General features: G+C 39.3%; 1 protein-coding gene across 2 annotated transcripts in view; it reads left to right on the plus strand.

Moving 5' to 3' along the window:
* The window catches only part of cdh11 (cadherin 11, type 2, OB-cadherin (osteoblast)), a 144,094-nt gene that overhangs the window by 15,877 nt on the left and 106,777 nt on the right, over positions 1 to 21,440 (plus strand). Inside the window, exon 1 of one of the 2 annotated variants that reach the window (XM_041790322.1) lies at positions 8,791 to 8,809. The exons of the other annotated variant lie outside the window; for it this stretch is intronic. The gene's annotated coding sequence lies outside the window, so the exon portion shown is untranslated. Of the gene's footprint in view, positions 1 to 8,790; positions 8,810 to 21,440 lie in introns of those variants that run through there. 2 annotated transcript variants of the gene reach the window in all.

The following is a 21,440-nucleotide window of genomic DNA, read 5'->3' on the forward strand; positions in this document are numbered from 1 at the left end:
GGCTTGGCAACATTAAAGAAACAAGTTAATTTTAGTTGTTTCCCAACATCTTTCAAATGTAATTTGTTATTACAGCAAAGAACAGCTCTCTTATCTTTGAAAATGATGGATGTTAGTTGACTTACAGCCTGCACAGAGCTGTACATTTGTATGTCTGCCCCCCCTTACAGTCTTTTATTAGTGTCTCTTCATCCAGTATCCTTTTCTCATTCTTTGACCATCTTTATCTCCCACTTCCACCACCGCTTTAGGTTTCACTTGCAGCTGTGACTGTGTTGACCTTTTCAGTGAAAAGGAGAGGCAGTGAACGGCAGATTTAGCCTCCTCCAGCACAGCCTAATTGTTATTTCACTACAGAAGGCCAAAGCTATATTTATATGTGTGTGGAGAAGGGGTAGATACAAAGCAGAAGCTCTGCTGTCCTCTTGACACTTTTTCTCCAGACTGTTGTTAATCTGTGTAGGAGATGTAATCAACACCTGACATTCAAACAGAAGGAAGGTGGGAAAAAGTTGATTCTGCCCTTTAGACCTCGGAGTGTATGGAAAAGTTAGGTGTTTTTATTTCACAGTGAAGTTGAAATGTGGTGTCCACGTCACTGATCTAACATGACAGGCTGCTGTTTTCAGCATTTTATCCAACATTATCAAAGGAATAGTTCATTATCATACATCAGATTTGTATCATATTAGATATGGATGGTTTTTTTTTTTTTTTTTTAACATGGTTGTTTAGAGATTATCCCTTTGGAGTTATTTCAAAATCAACAGAAGTTGGAGTTGCCCTGAGCTATTTTCATACATCATACGTGTTCTCAATGTTTATGCAGAGTGACATCAAATTTGTCACATCCGTGTTTTTTTTTTCATTGTGATGTTATGAAAGCAAGTGGCATCCGTGCTGTTTATATTCTAGTGGCAAGGTTGAACAAACCAGGTCACAGAGTGTGTACTGTGTTGTCTGCGTGCATCTATCTCTCTTTGTGTGTGTGCACATGTCACTCCAATGTGCCCGTGCATGGAGGTGTTTTCACACACAAGCTGACCGTGCAGGGCCACCGAGCAGTCTGTGTGTTTGTGCACCTGAGCATGAGCATCAAGAACAACATGTAAAAGTGGATTCAGGCGGTCTGTGCTCATGTGACTGTGCCACTTTAAAATGAAATGTGCAGTGTCACCCTGGGCTGTGAGTGTTATGTATGTAAAATGTCTAAAAAAAAAAAAAAAAAAACAGAAACAGCTAAAAATCTCCTCCCAAGTGCACACAAACACTGTTAGATTGAGTTTGGGTTTGGGATGCAGCTCCAGTCTAACAATCAAAGTGCAATAATGATAAAAAGGTGTGCATATGTTTGTGCATTGGACAGTCTTTCGAGGGGTTGATGCATCAAAGCTTGTCTAGACAGCTGTTTTGACCTTTTTAAATGAGAAAATAGTCCGGATGTTTTATTCACACAGCATGCTAATATTTTATTCAACAAGGCAGCGCGCCAATCTTTAAGAGCAGTTTAGAGCAGCGAGAGCCGCATGTCACCAGGTTTCACTCTCCAGATGAAAAGAAATATATCAAAGAAAGTATCTTGCTGTGACAGTTAGAGGCGAGAAAGGGGAAAAAAAACTCCTATCATTGGAGAGGATTTCCATTTTCTATTTATCCTTTAGACACAGTGTTTGTCTGATACATTTATTCCAAGCAATTTGCAGCAAGAGGAGAGGAGCGGGTTCACTAGCTTAAGGACTCTTGACTGCGATGGTGTGGAGATTTTTATTCTGAACTGTAACCTCTTGACTACAGGCTGAAGTTTTGAAGTCAGTACTTTCCTTTAGGATGCCCAACTGCAAGTTTTCACAAGGAGATTATGGATTTTTGGGGATTTTTTTTTTAAGAGAGCAAGAGAAAGCCTGACACAACGATAGAAATTACTCTCTACAAAGTAAGAAATGGAGGTTCTGATCTGATCATGGTTATCATATTTAATACTGTATTATTTGACACCCGTGATAAGGTTTTTTTTCTAATTTTAGCTGTCCCACTGTAAAATATTGTATGAACACTATTACAAGGAGAATTTAATTACACCAGGGGTGTCCAAACTTTTTCCACTCAATCCTAGACCCCATTCTCTTCTCCATTTACGTGCATGCTTCTAGTAGGTAAAGCTACAGAAAAGCACAGATGTTCTATTAACTTTTTAGTTAATGGAATAATTGTCTTCACTGCTTTTTTATATATAATTGTGTATTAGGACTGTGAGGCTTTCTGTAATGTACACCACTTCAGTCAGCTGTTGCTGTTTTTAAAAGTGTTTTATTAACAATTTTGATTGACTGACTTTTCAAAAATGACATGTTTGTCAGTATGCTGCTGTCAGAGATAAAAACTATAGATTTTTTTCCTCAATTTGATTTTATTGTAATGAGTTTACAAGCACAGTGCAGTTCTACTTAGCTTTTATTTCTAGTAAAACCTCATTTTTATTGTAGTTTCAGTGAATTAAAAGTATTTTTCCTTTTATTTATTTTGTAAGTTTGAGTTAGCTATAATTACCTTGGATCAGATACTGTAATAGAAAAAACTTAAGATAAAGATGTATAAAAAAAAACACTTTCCTAGATGTTTCTGTGGGCTAACTTGCGTTAGTTTTGGGGATTTTTTGGCAAAAGGAACTACGTTTTCTTGCTTTTCTGTGGATATGTGATTCATATGAGAGTTTGAGAACCGACAGCGCAGACTCATTGAGGTATGTGATTGCTGCTCGGATCAACAAAGGGCTCTCTGTGTCAACCTGGAGTAAGACAGGAGGGGGTTTGGCCTTAACAACCATGAGGGGCTGAAAGAAGGGGGGTTATTATCAAGTATCCAGCATGCTGATTTGGAGCTGGGTGAGGAAGGGAGGGAACAGAAATGGAGAATGGGGGGGGTCGTTTTGCAGGGGGAGGATGTTTTGGCACAATGACCCTTGTGTCCTCCAGTTTTGTCATTGAGTTGAGTGTTTGTTGGCGGTTTGGGGGTGAGGGGCGGGAGATGGCGATTTAGAGAGGTAATTAGGGTCATTACACATGCATGGTAGGTGTAATGGTCTGCAACATTGCTGATCAATTCCTCCCTCTTACCTCCATGCCAGCCCCCTCTTCCTGTCAGCTCACAAAAACCCATTCATCACTCATCCAGAGCTAATCCTAAATAAATTATTAAGTATTTTAAAAAAGGGGTAAAGGCTACTTTTTGACTACAAATTATTCTGTAGAGGTCAAATGGTAGGGTCAACATAGAGAGAAAAATCATGTTTGCTGCCAGCTAAAGCCTGCAAACCCAAATATCATGCACAGATCAATATCATATTGAAATGCAGCCCTTCAGGCATGTGTTTCATGAAGTGTTTTATTTCCTTTATTGGCAAAACGATCAAAGGTCAAAGCTGATAGTCCAAGCATGCAAAAAAACAAATTCTAGCTTCTACAGTTCAACAACAAAACAAAGCACACGTCTATTTCTCTTTTTTTTTTTAGCACCCTGCTTCCTGATCGTATTCTTTTTCATGCTATGTCCAACATGAAACATCTGACATGAAAGAAGAATCAGCTGTAATTATTAATGAAGGTGTCATGCTTCCTGATGCCTTTACCTCCAGAAGGATAAGACATTTGACGAAACAGTTATCACTTTGAAATCCGACCCTTCATTAGACTTTATCATTATGAATACATTTAAAAACATGAATGACTTCTGGGTGAAGAGATCATGACCTGCCTTTGAGCTCCAGTGTTCAGCCAGTAAAGGTCTCCGTGGGCTAATGTGAATGTAAACTGTGTGTCAGTTTCTGGATAAATGGGGATGGATATGGGGGGTGCACGGGAGAGTGGATCCCATCCTGAAGGGTGGTCTTTAAAGGCTTAGTGGCATCCACTAAGACCTTGTGTTCTGCCCCTTGCCTCCTCAATAGAGCAAAGCTAATCTGGGTCTGCTTAGGAGCTGCTTCTGTCGTCTCTTGGGCAACTGTCGCCATCTTTTTTTTTCTTCTTCTTCTTTTTTTCCACCTCAACCTTAGTCACTCACTGTCTCCGCTCAAGGACACTTTGACTGGACGCATGGTCGTTGATGCACATATATTGCAGTGGGAGAAGAGTTGGCCTCTGAGTCACAGACTCGTCCATCAAAACACTTGATCAAAACCTGCTGACAGTACCCAGGGGACTCCATCCACTTCTGTCTATCTGTCTGTCTGGCTTTTTTCCTTAAAATACTGGGAATGTGTCCAAGTTCTGGCACAAAAAAGGACCACCATTATATGTAAAATTTGTCAGTTGTTATTCAGTTATTGCAGTTAATTTTTTGTACAACCTTGCATTTTTTACCAGCCTATTTGGTTCATTAAAACATTAAATAATATTATGTCTTTGACTTTGACTTTGAGTAGCTCATCATATTCTCAGGTGTTAGGATCAAGCCATAATTGGGCCCCTTTTCACTGAAAAGTGTCAATCAAACTGCTGCAACAATGTTTTATTCTGATAAATCTTAGTCCAGCTTTGGAAACCACAGGGATCCTTCTCTTCCAAACCCACTATCATCATCTTCTTCTCCCTCGCCGACTCCCGAGGGTCATGGTGTCAGCTGTTGGACAACAGGACAGCTGTATCCAGATCAGCCCAAAGACCCACAAGGCCCCCAGGGGTGGGATTAAGCCAATTAGTAGCTGTCAATCACCATGACATATCACGGACAGCTAGATCAATACTTGGAAGAATGGAAGGAGGGTGGGAGAGATGGTGGGACAGACTGAATGCATTGAGACTGCCAGGGAAAAGAGGACGGTGGCTGGAAGGGTGAGTGGGTGTCGAGGAGCGAGTGTGGTTGGATGCAGGGATGATGGGATGGAGAAAGGATGTCTGGAGGATGCGAAGTGGACACTGGGATGTTGTAAAGTAAAAAAGGGGCAGAAGTGGGTAGAAATCAAATGGGGCTTTAACCATTTAAAGGCACTTATTGAAATACTTGAAATTAAAAATGTAAGCCCTAGAATATTGTTGGTGGACATCCCAATACATTTTTGCTTTTGTCACATAAACATATATGTTTTCATTATTATGATGAAAATCAAGGTTGACAAAATTACCAGCATAAATGTGTTAAAATGGCAAAAAAAAGTGGCGAAATTGGTCAAATAGTAAAAAGGGGTGAAAAATGCCCCCAAAAAATATAAAAAAATCAGAACCCAGTATTAGCTTGACATATTTTCAGCTCCAAAGTAATTGCCAGGGTGCTAGCACCAATACTACTGATCCAACACACATGCATTGATATCATCTATAAATCACAACTTGTGAGGGCCTGCCAACAGGACACCTATAATAACCACAAATATTGAATTACTAAGTGAATTTTAGCAGTGATGAGGCTCACAGTAAACAAAAAAAACAGATTTTTGACATTTAAGTTTAATAAAACTCATTCTGTTGTAATACTTACTAAAATCACAGATATTTCACTATTTATTACCAGCTATTCATCTTTATAATTCCCCTAGAAAACGTAAAAAAAATCATATATATTTAATCTCTAAATTAGTTTAAGCAGAAATAGAGCTCACAGTAAAAATAAAAACTGGTATTAACCACATGAACACAATTAAAATGTTATAGTTTTGTTAAACTGACAAAAATCATACTTAATTTAGTATTTGATACTTAAAAGATTCTATAAATATGTCCAAATTACCATTAGATACCTTTTAAAAATTTTTACAGACCAGTGGTAACATCTAACTACACTATAAACTACTTTAATCCTACTAAAAATCCTACGCAAACAAAAGCTATCATGACACTCAGCACTACTATTCACCTCCTTGATCATAATCTGTGGGTTTCATCAATTTAACATGGTCAATTATAATGTTAAAGCCCTTTCTTTGAGACCAAAAGAGTAACTGCATTTTGTGAGATCTGGAGGAAACAGGAGGTTTGAGACGCTCTAGGCCACAGCTGATTGGTTGGTTGGTGTGATATCACTCTATGTGGCGCACTGACTGGCTGAGAAAAATCATTCTGGTTCTACAGTATCACAGAAAGATGAGGGGAGGCTATAGAGGAAGTTAACCAAAGTGACCATATATGGTAATAAAGGGTTAAATTTAATGACAGTTTTAGGGCATGCTGGCCAATGAACGATACTCTGAGATAAATGTAATGTATAATGCTTCTCATTAAAATGGTGTTTGAGGGTACTTGACATGATGAAAAAATGGTGGACACAGAGATTAATTCAGAAACATAAAATGCAAAAAATGGCAGCAAAAAGGTGGCATAAGAGAAGAAAGGCATCAAGGAAACAAAGAATAAAATGAAGCAACCTCAAGAGTATCCAAATCAGTCCCCCTCTCTTCCTCCTGATCATCCCCTCTGTCTCAATCTGTTTTGCATTCAGGAATTTGTTATTGTGTGCTCTACAGTCCAAAGAGTTTTGTGGGAGACATAGAATTTGTTTGCCGTGGTTTAGGCCAAACGATCTTCTCTGACAGCTAGAAGAGGAAAAAAAAAACCCTCAGTAGAGAATCAAAAGTCCTAACAGAGAGAGAATGATGGGCTGGGAGGAGGGGAAGAAGGATGTGGAGAGAGAAATTAGGAAAAAAGAGGAAAAACAGAAGAGGAAATTGGAAAAACGTGGGGGGAACAGGGATGCAGATGGTTATTAAAGAAGCTTCTGATTCAAGAAAGAGAGAAAGGATGGCAGGATGTTGGAGGGAAGATCTTCAATACAGTAAAATTGAGAAAGACACACAAAAAAGAGTAAATGAGAGAATTAAAGAATGGTATGAAGAGAGAAACATCTGTCCTATGTCAGCTATAAGGAAATAATTAAGAATGAATATGCATCAGTCGCAGAAAACTGCTGTTTCTTTGCATGTTTGCCACTGATTGAGCTTGACATGAATAAACTGTAGAAATGCAAGATGTAGAAAAGCATTGGCATTGAATGAGAGGAAGAAAAAACAAAGAACTAAGAGGAAGAAAAAGGAATCAGAAAAGGGGGAGAAGCTAGTGTACAAAATGAGGCTGTTACAAGTGGCATACAAAATGAGGAGGATGCTAGTGACACAAAGAGTGAAGAGGAAAGGGAAGAAAGAAAGATCTTTTTAAAAGCAATAAAATGATGTAACTGTGAAATGAGGCTGTATAAAAGCTGGGAAAATGAATAAAGAGCCAGATGAGAGAGAAAAAGAAGGAGGGAGAGAAGAAAAAGCAGTCAAAAGACAAAAATGAGGAGGAGAGGATGTTGTTGTATGAATATGACACTTGGAACATCTGGCACATCTCTCAAAAACTTCTGTGGCCTTTTGATTTTTTATGTCTAAGTGTGTGAAAGAGAAAGATGGAGAGAAAGGAGGGTATCGGGTGGGTAGGGGGGGTTTGTTAGTCTAAAGCAGTGATGCACAAAGACACACACACCAGGCCTGCCACACTCACTTATACACGCCTGGATGGATCCAGAAAGAAAAGATTGAAAGGTTTGAAGAGGAGAGAAATGAAGAGAAGAAGCTATAGATGGAGATGGGGGAAAAAGAGGGAGGAGAAGGACAGATGGAGGGGAGGAGAGGGGAGAAAGAGAGCAAGACCAGGAAGGAAGGAGTAGAAGGAGAGATTTGTCTTTGATTGATTTACCTCAGCGTCCAAGGCCACTGAGTCATGTAATCATGATGAGGGATTTTGATCTTTATGGAAGAGATGTGTCATTTCCTCAGCTCCATCGTGTGTCAGTACATGAATTCTATATGTTTTATATGCCTCTGGCATGTAAATATTCATAATAGGGCTCAGATATTCATAGAAAAAGCTCTAAACATTTTCAGCTCCCTTTTCAATTACAAAGAAGCACATTCTTGTCGTGTTTTCACTCTGCACAAGGCTTTAGTTTATTCATAGTTTTCTATTTTTCCATAACCTTTGAGGATAAAGGCTTTGCGTTCTCTTTAAACCTAAAGAAACGTTCCCTCAGTTTAGTGTTTTTATTATTTGAAAAACTTCCTAACAAGTGTGTTTTCTGCCTGTTTGCACTTGTAAAGAGGCTTTGAATAATTCATGCTGTTTCGTCAGTAACATATTGTTCCAACTTCTGCTGAAGGAAATATCCGTCCTTTGTTGCTTCATCTTTGAAATTTCACACTTGTGCTTCAGTACATTTTACAATTAATTCTCTGATAGAAGAAACCTTTTTATATTTCATACTTCTGACTGAAACTTCTGACAAACTCTCATCTTTTCCTCTGCTGTATTTAGTGCCATTTTTCCCTCCTTAAAAGTGTATTCTGAAGGTCTTTGAGGTCTTAACAAGCATATTTTCCGCCTGTTTTAACCCTTAAGGAGGTGCTGAATAATTCATGGGGTTGTGCTCCCACTAGTTTTGCTAATGGCTCAGTCACAAAGCCATACATTTGTAAATGAGGGTAATCCACCTTTATGAGTCCGGGAGCATGTGTGTTTAGACGGGTCGGGCTCTCAGGTTCGCAGACAAGGAGCGTTTTGTCCAACAAGAATTTTGGTGTTTTGTGTGTGTGTGTTTTATCTGTAGAGTGCTGCCAGGATTTGTAGCCGTGCTGCCACAATGACCCTTTCATCCGAAGAACCATCTGATTGTGTATGTGTGCGTCCGTGCATCTGTGTAGGCCTCTTTTCTCTCTGCGACCCAATCTCTTTATCTGCCCAGAACAACAAAAGATGGAGGCCTGAAGGCACAGACGCAAACGGACAGACAACAGATGCAGAGACAGACAGCAGGAAGATAAGCAGACACACAGAGCTGCACAATTCAGGTCAGCACACTTGATCTTTAATCAGAATCTGTCAATACAGTCAAAGCCTTCATACCTGTTTCTCTATCTTGCAGCTAACACAGTCGTCTAAACACTCCAGTGAAAGACGGATCTGCTATCAAAGTTTTAGAGCTGTTCTGAATGCTTTAAATAACCCTCCTGTTCACAAAGGTGTGCATGCTTTAGCTTGTGTACACGCACTTGCAAAGCAATAGCAGAATATGGTTAAATTCCTAGATTACAGACATGAGCAGTTTGAAGGAGTAAGAGAAGTGCAGGAGTCGGAGCGACAGCAGAGAAATGAGAGCAGAGCAGTGAAGTAGAAAAGCTTTTCAGCTGCGAGATAAGAGCATATTAGGGCGAGTACAGGTGGGAAAAGACAGATGAGGAGGGGGCGAAGGGGTCTGAAACGCTTTATTAGTCCTTGATGAGACGAGTTCTCAGCTCCTAAGTGAAGGCTGGAATGAATGACTGCAGTTGTGATTTCAAAGGTTGTTTTTCCCATCTTGGAAGTTCAAAAACAGATTAGACTTAATATATAAGAGAACTGTAGCCATACTCAATTCTTCATCTTTGATAGTCAGCAGTTCGGAGGTGTCTTCGTTCAGGGAATACAGAGGCAAAAGGGTGTGTGAGAAAAAGAGGAAGAAATAGAGACAGAATAAGGAAGAAACAGTACAAAAATGGAGATACTGAAGCTTGGAATAGAAAGAAGAAATGGAAACTGTGGTGGTGCAGTAGGGACATTTATATGTGAGGCTGGTTTCCCCGGCTGCGAATAGCTCGGTTGAAACAAACCTAGTCTGACAGCAATCACACACACACACTTAAACCACTTGCCTTGAGGAGATGCCATCTAGCTTTCTTTCCCTGCAGAAGCATTTCTCAGGCTCTTAATTTGATGAGTTTTCCATGGCTGTGGCCTCCAGTTCCTGTGTATGCATTAGCTTGTGTGTGGTTTTTGGCGAACGCAAGGGCCCAGCTATTTCTAGTGTACTTGATCGCTTGGGCATGCAAAGCAAAGTCTGGGTTCGTAACCCACCACTCAGATTTTTTTCTCAATATCACATTCACTCTTCACCCTTTCTTTTTTGTATTTCTTTTCTCTCCACTCACATTTTTTAAACTCAGGGTGCTGTGCAATGTCCACAAAATAAAGTGATTGAAAATTATTGATCGTACCCCACTAAAGTAAACACTTTTTGAGCAGGGAAATAAATGAGAGGTCCTTGGTTAATACTTTTATACTTTCAGAGAAGATTTTTGGCATTGTTAACAACTGATTGAATTTTTTCATGTTGCCAAACAACACCAGCATGCTTTGAGGGTAAAAACAGGAAAGTATTCATCAGTTTCTTTGTAAGAATGTCTTATCCTTGAATGTCTTAATAGTCTCTGGAATACAAGCTTGTTCTTTAATGGTATCGCATGGATGGTGGTAATGACTGATCTCTTTAGAGTACTGGTACACAACTTCCTGTCCAACAAAGCTGTTTATCAAATGTTAGGGCTGTACACAAACCAAGAAACCCCATCTTTAACACAAACCTCATTTAACTTCCATCATGAGTGGAAAGGTCACACTGATATAAAAAGCAGAGCATAAAAAACACACAGAGAATGAGTGTCAGATTTTTAGCAAGAGACTTCAACAAGTAAGCAAACAGTTGAAGATGTTTTAAAAGCTTCACAAATGCAATGAAAGCAAATGGAAGAACCGTCTGATTGCTAATAATGAGGTCAACTTTGATTATATTTGGTGGGTTGGTTGAGATTTTTGCAGTAACTTTAACAGTTGAGTAACCAGTTTGGTCACCTATGTTTTGGTCCCATTGGGAATTAATGTAAACATTAAATTACACCATAATTGCGGTGTGGTAAATAAGATTACTATTAAGAGCAGGGGTGGGACCATCCCTAAAGTCTAAAATGTGATTATTTTATCCATGTGAAAGTTTTCACATCATGTGATACATGCGTAAAGAAGCATCATTTCAATGGCCTAACAAAATGATTGGTTATTACTCTTCTGACACTATTCACATGAATGAGGGTAACAAAACAAAGTTAATTAGGAAGTAAACTAGGAGTGTTATGTCACCCAGAGGTCACTATTTTGGGTCTTGACTCAGTACGGGTCGGCTCACCAATAAAAAAACAAACATCAAGTCCCAAAGCTTTGTGAGAACGATGCACAATGTGTTGCACTGTTTGTGAAGCATGGCAAATTTAGTGCGGTGACTTTCAGGTAAACTTAACACTTCTTATGAATCACACCAGAAATCAAAACAAAACAAAAATGACTCATATTCTACATACCTGTGTAAGACACGATTTTCTTTAGTGTCCTCAGTCCAAACAAATACCAACCACTTTAAAAATGAACAGAGCGTAAGTCTCACAGCTGCACCCAGGCTTGAGAAGATCTGTGGCTCAAAACAAGCTGACACTAGTCATTGAAATTATTGCATCACTTAAAGTATGAGTCTTAAAAGGGTTTGTATTTTTTGGGGGGAGTTGTTTTTCTTCAGAGAGCCAGGTATCAAAAAAGCAATGACTTTTGTCACACACTGAAATTTTGGAAGTTTCACATCGCAGCATCACTCTTAGTTGCTTCCTCTGTAAATGCTACTTGTTATTTTTTTAGTTTGTTGTCATTCAATGAAGTTGATGTTTTATTCTACAGAAAATGTTTGAGATAATCTCTAAAAATGTAGACATTTTATTAACAGGGGCATGACAGGGCAGTTTTAAGTGTTCGGTGCCATGAAAAAATTATTCCCCTTTATAATTTTCTTTTTATATGTATACATTACACAAATATTTCAGATAAAAACAAAACAATCATTGATATTAAACAAAGATAACCCCAGTAAATACAAAATACTTTTTAAATTTTTAATTTAGATTATTATTTTATTTATTAAGGGACAAGAGCCATCCAAACCTTAGTTTAATTTCACTAGCGACACCAAGGCCTGACTTCTGCCAGACCTGTTGAATCAAGAAATCCCTGAAACAGAACCTGTCTGATAAAATAAAGTAGGCTAAAAGTCACCGACATCTATCTATCAGTCAGGAAAGGGTTACAAAGTCATTTCTAATGCTTTGGGACTCCAGAAAGGCATGGCAAAAGCCATTATCCACAAATGAAGAAAACTTGAAACACAGTGGTGAACCCTCCCAGGAGTGGCCAGCCTATCGAAATGACTTCAAGAGGTCATCAGTGACTCATCCAGGAGGCCACAAAAGAACCCAGAACAACATCTAAAGAATTCTAGGCCTCACTTGACTCGGTTAAGGTCAGTGTTCATGATTCAACAATATAGAAGAGAAGGCCAAAACCACTGCTGACATAAAAGAACACAAAGGCTCATCTCATATTTGCCATAAAACATCATGATCATCCTGAAGACTTTTTGGAATATATTCCATGGAATGACGAGATTACAGTTGAACTTTTTGGAAGGTGTGTGTCCTGTTAAATCTGGTTTAAAACTAATACATCATGTCATAAAAACAACATACCAGCAGGAAAACGTGGTGGTATGGTGAAGGTCTTGGGCTGCTTCGCTGCTTCAGTACCTGGATGAGGATGGTTATGGAGGGGCCTAGTCAAAGTCTAGATGTAATCCAGTTGAGATACTGAGGCATGAACTTAAACAGGCAGCTCACACTCAGAAACCCTCCAATGTGGCCGAATTAAAACAATTTCTGTAAAGAAGAGTGGGAAAAAATTCCTCCACAGTGAAGTGAAAGACTCATTACCAGTAATCACAAACGCTTGTTTGTACTTATTTCCACCAAGGGTGACACAACCAGTTATAAGGTTTAGGGGGCAATTACTCTTTTACATTGGGCCATGTGCATTTGGAGGTTTTTTCCCTTTATAAATGAAATCATATAAATTAAAATCAATAAATTAAAAACTGCGTCTCATATTTACTGGGGTTTTCTTTGCCCAATATTAAAAATTTATTTGACAATCTGCAACAAGTGTGACAAATATGCAAAAAAAAAAAAAGTCAGGAAGGGGGCAAGCACTTTTTAATGGCACTGTATATGGATATATGTTTTTATGTGAATGGCAGAGATTGGGAGGGGACTGAAATATTTTCATTTGCCGAAGGGACCCAACAGAAAAGGTTGGGTACCACTGGCTTTTAGCATCATATTGCATTGAATCGTATTGTGTTACCTTGCAATTCCCACCCCTAATTAAGAACTGTATCAATCAAGACTCAGAGGTTTCTTGTGTGTTTCACAACGTTTCATAAAGGTGTTAAAGGAAAAAGTTTAGGAGCTTATGATCCACGTAAGGTCTGCTTTTAGGATAAAACAAAGCTAGACTTCATGCTTAAATACTGACCTTGTTGAATCTGAGAATATATATCCACAGTGAGAAGGATAGTGTTAGTTATGGAGGCACAGCTGAAAAAATGTGAAAAATGTTGTTAAATGATTTCAAAAGAACAGCATGACCTCCTCAGATTACTTTCACTTTTGTGTCCAGAACTTGTTGTGTTCAGTTTATTGTAAAGGATAAAGAAGCCAGAAAGTGTTTACAAGTAAGAAAAATTTCACTCTTTTTTAATGGTATTCACTGAAACTAAGAGACAGTATGTTAAAAGTTACTTCAATCGCTGAAACGCATCGATAGTCCTTGCAGCTCCAAAAGGCATTAAACCCAGAATGGGACAGAAGACAGTTAACTCCGTCGGTAGGGACAGTAAAGTCTGGGTGGTCCTGAAGGAGGCAGGGCTGTCTTTATTGGTGATAACTTCTACCCATTACATATTAGTGAGGGTGGATGTCAGAGAAGATGTAGTAAAGCAGTAAAGTGTTTTGAGCGTGACAGGGATGACAGAAGGGGGGAGAGAAGCGCTGTTAACTTCCCTCATTTACATAACACTACAGCAAACTGCAGTAAAAGGAACACTTTTATTTTACTGGTGTGTGCCTGACCCACAGGCAGACACAGCAGGAGGGTAGAGACTACACCACACACACATACATGCACACAGCAAACAGCTTACAAATGAGTCGAGTGTGATGTAAATGCTTGGTCTTTTCATACTCCTTGTTTGTTCCTGTTGAGCAATGATTGGCAGCTCACACTGCTCCAACCTTTTCACCCCAAACTTTAACCTCCTTACTGTCACAAGAGAACCCAGACAGCCTGATGCATTATAATGCACTGGAATGTGCGGCTAACTTTGAATGCTCTTTTCTACCCTGTTTTAATTCTGGGTTTGTTTACCTCACATGTTGTGACACATCAGGACAGGACACTTCCTGATGAATCACAACACACAGGGATGTTGATTTGAATAGATGTGGACTGTTTGTTCCACTAAGCCTCTGTTTTACCAAGCAAATGAGGAAAAGGACAACCCATGCTGTCCTGCAAGGCATGACTAGACGTCTGATTCAACGGATGACTTTTTCTAAGCTTGTTGTTCACAAATTTACCCCTTAAATTTCCAGGAACATTTCCGGCATGCTGCCCCTAATAATCTCCTGACTTGCACCTGCACCTCACAGCAGAAGACTGGGAGCCAGCCACGAGGCAATACATAAAAAGAATGATGTAGATAGGTATTTCATTTAACCTTTATTTAACCAGGTTGGTCTCATTGAAATCAGAGATTTCTTTGGAGGGAGACCTGATCAAGAATGGCAGCAATACACAGTTTTAATAACCATTACACTGGAACTCCTACAGTGCATTATAGATGCTAACAACAACAATAAGTCATTAATTAAAACACTTGCATTAAGAAAGTTTGGACAGTTTGAACAATCAGAGTCACCAAGTTTCGCAGTTTACACTCAGTCTACAGATTATTCCAAGTGAAAAGCATGCTGAAGGCTTGCAAAAGCTTGTTCAGGCATAGGTGCACAGCAAAAACACCCGTATCATCAGCATAAAAACGAATAGAGGCATCTGGAATAATCTGTCGAAGGAAATTGATATAAATAGTAAAGAAGAGTGGTCTCAAAACCATACCTTGAGGTACCCCCCTTGTGGATTTTATACTTCCCTTTGCGGTTACACCTTCTAATTGAACGGCATGGGTTGCAAAACAACCAATGGCATGCTCTAAAAACCCAGAGTTCTCCAAGGTGTTGGAGAAGTCTATAAAAAGAGACAGACAACACTGTTTCTTATCTAGGACTGTTTAAAATATCACTCAAAGCTTTCATGGCAGCAATGGCAAATGATGCAACAAAGTCCAGTTCTATGATGTATACATCAACAAAAGCGCAATGAAAAGCACTTCTGTGGACAGAAAAGTAAGTAGTTATACACCAAATATTGTAGGTATGCCTTCCCAAATACATGCATTAAATTTTCCTAAATATTTCCTGTTGATAAGCCATAGAAAGCTTTCTCTTGACAGTCCACCATTGTCTTTAATGCCAACATCCTCTTCACATGGCTAGTTGGCTGGTTTGCTTTTCTTTCTTTTGTCAAGAGAGAGTCAATATTATAGTCATATCTATAAAACAGAGGCACAAAAAAGTGTTGTCACTGTGTGTTTTTAACATTATAAATGGAATTATAACAGCGGAGCAAGGACAAATGGCTTATTGTGTTGGTAATGATTATATGCCAAAACACCTTGTAAGAATCCAAGCAGAGCTACCTAAAACAAAGAACAATGATTAGAAGTTCAACTCATTAACAGAAAATCCAAGTGAAGCTGTCTTTCTGTGCTCAAACAAAGGTAGAGAAATCAGAATTTTTCCCTACTGGGGCTTGTTTTTCTCATATTTCTGCACGACTTAAGAAAAGTGTGAGAAATTGAACAGAGCATCTTTTACCGATCCCACTCACTACTCTAGGAAATCTGTCTTGTTTGGAACAATTTTAGTGTTTGTAGCATCTTGCAATAATTTAAATCCCTTTGGGCTGTTTTTTTGCTTGTACAGTGGGCTCTCTGAGCACTTCTCTTCCAATTTAATCAGCCCTGAAATTGGACATTTTTTTGGCTCTGTAATAGCTACTAACCGAAGGTCGTGCAGTTTTCAGACTTTGTGCTGTTCGTGTAGACATAGAAACAGATCGAAGGAGGAAAATAGGTGAAACTCAACACAAAGCCACATGGAGCCACCTTATGAAAAAAAATTTACCCACTTTTGTAATATCAATCTTGGTGACCTACTTGTCTTACGTCAAACCCACATAACTGTTAGGGGAAGAGTCTTTTCAGGTGGGACCATATTTGTATTTTTCATCACTGTCTTCTGCACTTGTGATAGTAAAAAAAGTAGACCTCATTATTACTAAAACCTCTCTCCTTACAACCAAACCACCGTGTGACGCATGCAGGAGAGTCTTACAGAAAAACCATAGAAGAATGATGAAAAGACACAGAGTAGCTTCTGTTATGACAGACATGCTGCTCCTCAACGTGACTCAAATCCCTGGCTTTCTATCTGTGTCACCCACAATCACACACACACACTTCCTGCTTTTTCTTGTCCCTTTGTGGCACAGATGCTCTTTGGAAACATTTTATACTTGTCGATCAGGGCTACTATGCCTGCCTCTGTCGTACTCTTGACACACAAAGAGATTTCTGCACAGTCAAAGGCAAAGATAAAGGACATCGAATATTACCTGAGTACCAGTGAATATGATGACATACATATGTAATACTCAGGTATTCAGAACTCTATCATTGTCTGCTTCAGTCCTTTACATATAAAGCATGTTTCAAATTCATATGGCTTTCTCTTTTGGAAAGATAAGGACAATGCTGTGATAGAGCAGCTACTTTAGCCTTGGATGCAGCCATGCTATCTTTTTACACTCTGAGGCATCTAGCTGTATTACTTTATATATTTAGCTGAAAGCATACTGTGTCATATAGTGATTTGACAGACATATAAAACTTTTGTGATAATGTCCAGAAACCTTTTGGATGATCTGCGTGAACATAGCAAATTTTTCCAGCTGATATCTTTCTTGCATGATGTTGTGAAGACCTGATGTGAGAATGCCATTGGTGCGCATATTTTTTCAGTTTTAACCTTTAACACCAGGCTTGTTAAAATTTTAAACTTATTGAAGGGGCTCATTATTGAGGCATCTACTCTTTCGTGCTGATAATGAAGCTCAGCATTAGTTCATGTAGGACATGGTAGTCATAGGCCTAGCCGTCATCAGCTGACAGTCAGCTGATCCCAATTATTGTCTCCCAACTCCCACAGCCAATCACAGCTCTTTCTCCCAACACAGCATACTTTAAACATAACATACATCCCAAGAATCCCTTTTAGCAGTAATGTTGCTGCTGCAGGCAAAGCTTAACCTCCTCCACCCCAGCCTCCTCCTTCATGGAATTAAGCTTGTTGTACCCTCATATTAAGATTCATGCGACTAAGGATTACTTGCTTTTGAACTAATTTTATTGTATTCAATATGCATTATCATAGATGTATGTATCCATATTGGAGTTTCTAGCTAAGGGCTTCCTGGAAAGTCAAAGAATGCTGCTTGCCTAACCAAGGGAGCATCTTTGGAGCAGAGCTTCTCTGCCAAGTAAAACTATACATTTAGCACCAAAAAAAAGTTAAATTTATGACAAGAGTGTTCCTGACTAAACTTTATTTGTTGCATAAAGGTCCTAAATGTGTCTGATTTCACTGTAAACAAATGCCAAACTGACTGAGAAATTGTTTTGTCCACAGGGGTTCCTTGCTTGCCTTTTCTAGAAAGAATCTTACCATAAAGCAGGTCAGTATTACATGAACTTAAAATGTAGAAACCATTTTTTGTCTGAGCTTTACAGATTTTTAGACATTTGACCCCATAGGCCATCAGTCTAAGCTTCTTTACCCTGAAACAGGAAATGTTTTGAAAGCATGTCAGAGTCTCCTGCTCTAGCCTCTCTACCCTGCCCTGACTGATTCAAATTAGTAAGACTGACAGACATAAATCAAAGCCTTAATTTCCCCATGTACCTTGAAAATGCCTGAACAAGTAGTGTTGTGAACTTGAATTAGATTGGCTTGACCTCTGGTCATGTCTCTAATCAACCTCCAACACTTTAGCTCAATCGATCGCTGGAAGGGCTTCATTTCTAAAGGCCGTACATCTAAACAAGCCATCAGGGATCCTTGAGGCCACCGGCGACTCGGTAATAGCACCGCCCGGTGTCTTTTAAAACCTGCTGCCTTTACAGATGAATTAGCCTGTCTGCAGCTAATGTCACATCTAGCTAATGAAAACAAAAAAGGAGCCTTTGAGAGCTGTTTAATGGCACACTAAAAATAGTTGAATGTGTGTGGGTGGGACAGGTGTTTACCCTCCTCGTGTGTTTTGTCCTGCTTTTTCACGGCCTCTCAGAGCTTATCTTCAGCCTGGGACACACCCACCATCTCAGCGCTCTCTCCTCTCCCCTTGCTTTATCTTACCCCGGATCCCCTGAGGCTGTTTAGAAGGGATCCATGACAGATTCTGCTATGTGCGTGTGTAGCAGTAGTAGCTGTGGTAGTAATGACTGGCAGATGGGGTTATTCATCACCAACAGATTCTCTACAAGCAAGGCGACCACCCTCGCTCTCTTTCTACCCATCCATTTTTCTTACTATCTAAATGATGCGTCTGAATAATAATAATAGATAAAAGAAAATCCTCATCAGACCACTCCAAAGCTCCTGATTTTCTTGTTGTCTCTCTGTGTATGATGTGGCTTTTTGCAGTCACAGGCCTGTTGTTAGAGCACTTTCTCTAACACAGTTTACAGTGTTGTTCCTTGTGTTAATGAATAGTGAATTAAAGGTTTTTCTGCTGTTGCTCTCATTATAAGTCGCTTTCACTTGGATGTAAAACTGTAAATTAATTAGTCCATATGTGAAATCCATATGGGGAGACATTAAAACTCATTACTGCCTCATTTGGGAGTTTGCATGTGTGCACTTGCACATACGAATCACAGCCCACACCCTCCCTCTCATTATCTCTCCCTGAACACACTCTTTCCCTCTCTCACTCCAAACACATTTACAAAAACAGCCTTCTTGCATATAGGTCAGATCTCTTTGACCACAACCATTCCGGGATCCATCTGAGTTCCCGCCTTAGAGACTACAGCAGTGCACACTTTCTCACACCTGTATAAAAACACACACCATACATGCTGCAGGGCTTACGCAGCTCCAGTATATTTCTGAAGTGGCTTTTCAATTCCATGGCTGATGCTTGAGGGAGTGAGTGTGCGTATCAGCGCCTGTTCGTGTGTATTTGTGGTTGTGTGATGCTGTGATGGGTGGGGGTGCTTGACAATGATTGTGGCATAAACCATTTATAGGGCTGCCTTAGTTGTTTGGTGCAGGTGTGGGTTTCTCTTTGTGCTGTGTTATTGCTGTTGACTTTAAATACTCTCTCCAGGCAGGTTTGGTGCAGGAAAAATACTATGATGAGAAAAAGAAAGACAGAGGAGCCGAAAAGACGAGTGGCGCTCAGAAAGGAGTGGAAATTGGGTTTGTATTAGGAGTGATTTCTAGGACCTTCAGTCTACTTACATTTCATCAGCTGAAATTTCTGCACCTTTATTTTTTTTTAGCTGTGTCGCTGCAGTCAAAACAGATGAAAGCAACTTCAAGACAGGCTACCTTTCTGTCATTTTCAGCATAGGCCAAACTATTTGCAGGTCTTTTTCTCTCTTAGGTCTTTAAATCTGAAAAGGAAATATTATTAAGGCTGTTCCACAATAGAATATGTTTCCTCCTGATGCTCTTTGTCAAAGTGCAAAGGCATGTGGGAGACTCCATAAACGAGTGGAAGAAAATTCCCTTGGTCTGTTGGGACAAAAAATGTGCCCTTAGGCCATCGGATACGATGCTACAAACACTTCACATCACTACAGACATCTCTACTGTGAAGCACAGGGGTGGCAGCATCGTGCTGTGGGGATGCTTCTTGGCAGACAGCCTAAGGAAAGCCCCCAAAAAAAAATATATATATTGACCATGATTTCTAAAATTAATAAAAGGGTAAAAACATCCAAGAGGGTGAATACCTTTTATAGGCACTGTGTTGTTAGATGGAAGAATACACCTGTTGCAGAATCTGTAACCACCTGTGAATTCAGAATCTGATCTATTTTCATAGTCAAACGTTTGAGAAATTGGTGGTAGAGTAGGAATCTTACACCAAAAGAAGTAATGAAAAAGCATTATTTATATGTCTTTATTGTATACTGACACAAAAGTTTGATGTAGTTCAATGATGAGCTAAATCATTCAATTTCATACAAACTGACATCCCTAAATCAAACACAGTCCTACCGGTAATGTTGAGGTTAATAACATGTAAGAAATTAGGTGCATTTATAAAGACTGTGAATTTTAAGTGTCTAAAATACACCTTTTATGCTCAAATCCTGTATTCTAGTCTAATCTAATATGGATGAAACACTTTTGTGAATCACTTCGCCTGTTGTGTTATCACATGAGGAAAGCTCCACTGACATTCAGATTGTCAATTATCCAGAAGGTTGTGAAAATTGCCAAATAAAATGTTTGGAAAACAGACTGTGTGTTGAGGAAGCATAACAGGCAGCCAATTAAGTGGAAAAATACTTGACACTTGCAGAGTTTTCGGACCTGGCTTGAAGCCTTCTGGTGTCAAATCAGGAAACCAAAGAAACTAAGCACGGAGCAAAATTAAATTGAAGGACACAAACAGAAAAAAGCAAATAGATTCACCTCTGTACACAACTTTGTGATGTTTACTTCCTGGGGTGGTAAATATTAGAACGTTTGCTGCTTCCATTTTTTATGATACAAAACATGTCAGATGTGTAATTGGAAGCAATTAAGCTGCTCAAATGAATCAGCTAATTAGAAGTAGAACAGCCATACATTTAAAGACATTGTAGGGGAGGAAACATTTTCAAAGGAAAGAAAATGGTTTGAGGAAAAATATTAGACAGGAAGGAAAAGAGCTGGGTGCAGTTATTTGATTGTCTGTTAGCTGTTGTTTCACTATTCCAGCAGCAGTTAGAAGTGTAATTGATTACGGCAACCCTTATTTTCTGACTGCAGTGTCTTCATTGATCCAGTTAGTGCTGCCACTGCTCAACTCTTAAAGTGATTCTCCGAGTCATTACTGCCAAGAAGAGGAACGCTTCATTCTGCCACCTCCCAAAAAGTACTTTAATGTAAACCCTCAGTCAACATCAAGACTATTCCTAGGATGAGTAAAACAGGTTGATCTAAAGGATTGGACCTATGGTTAAACTTTATGTCTGGAGTTAAAGCAATTAAGTGGGTTTAACAAGGACTTTTTGGAACATTTTTGGCTTTTGCCCTCTATCTCAGGAGCATTTGTAAAACAGCATTAGACTCCCAGTTCTAAATGAAATGGAGGGTACACGTTGAATAAAAGTTTGAAATTAAAAATCCCTATGGCTGGCGCGCCGGTAGTCGAGTGGTTAAGGCGCATGCCATATACGCAGGCGACCCGGGTTCTAATCCGGCCCGTGGCACTATTTCCTGCATGTCTCTCCCCGCTCTCTCCCCCTGCTTCCGACTCTATCCACTGTCCTATCAAATAAAGGCAAAAAGGCCAAAAATAAATCTTAAAAAAAAAAAAAAAATCCCTATGGCTGTTGTG

The sequence above is a fragment of the Cheilinus undulatus genome, linkage group 6 (assembly GCF_018320785.1).
Source record: "Cheilinus undulatus linkage group 6, ASM1832078v1, whole genome shotgun sequence".
In the NCBI taxonomy this organism is placed as follows: Eukaryota; Metazoa; Chordata; class Actinopteri; order Labriformes; family Labridae; genus Cheilinus; species Cheilinus undulatus.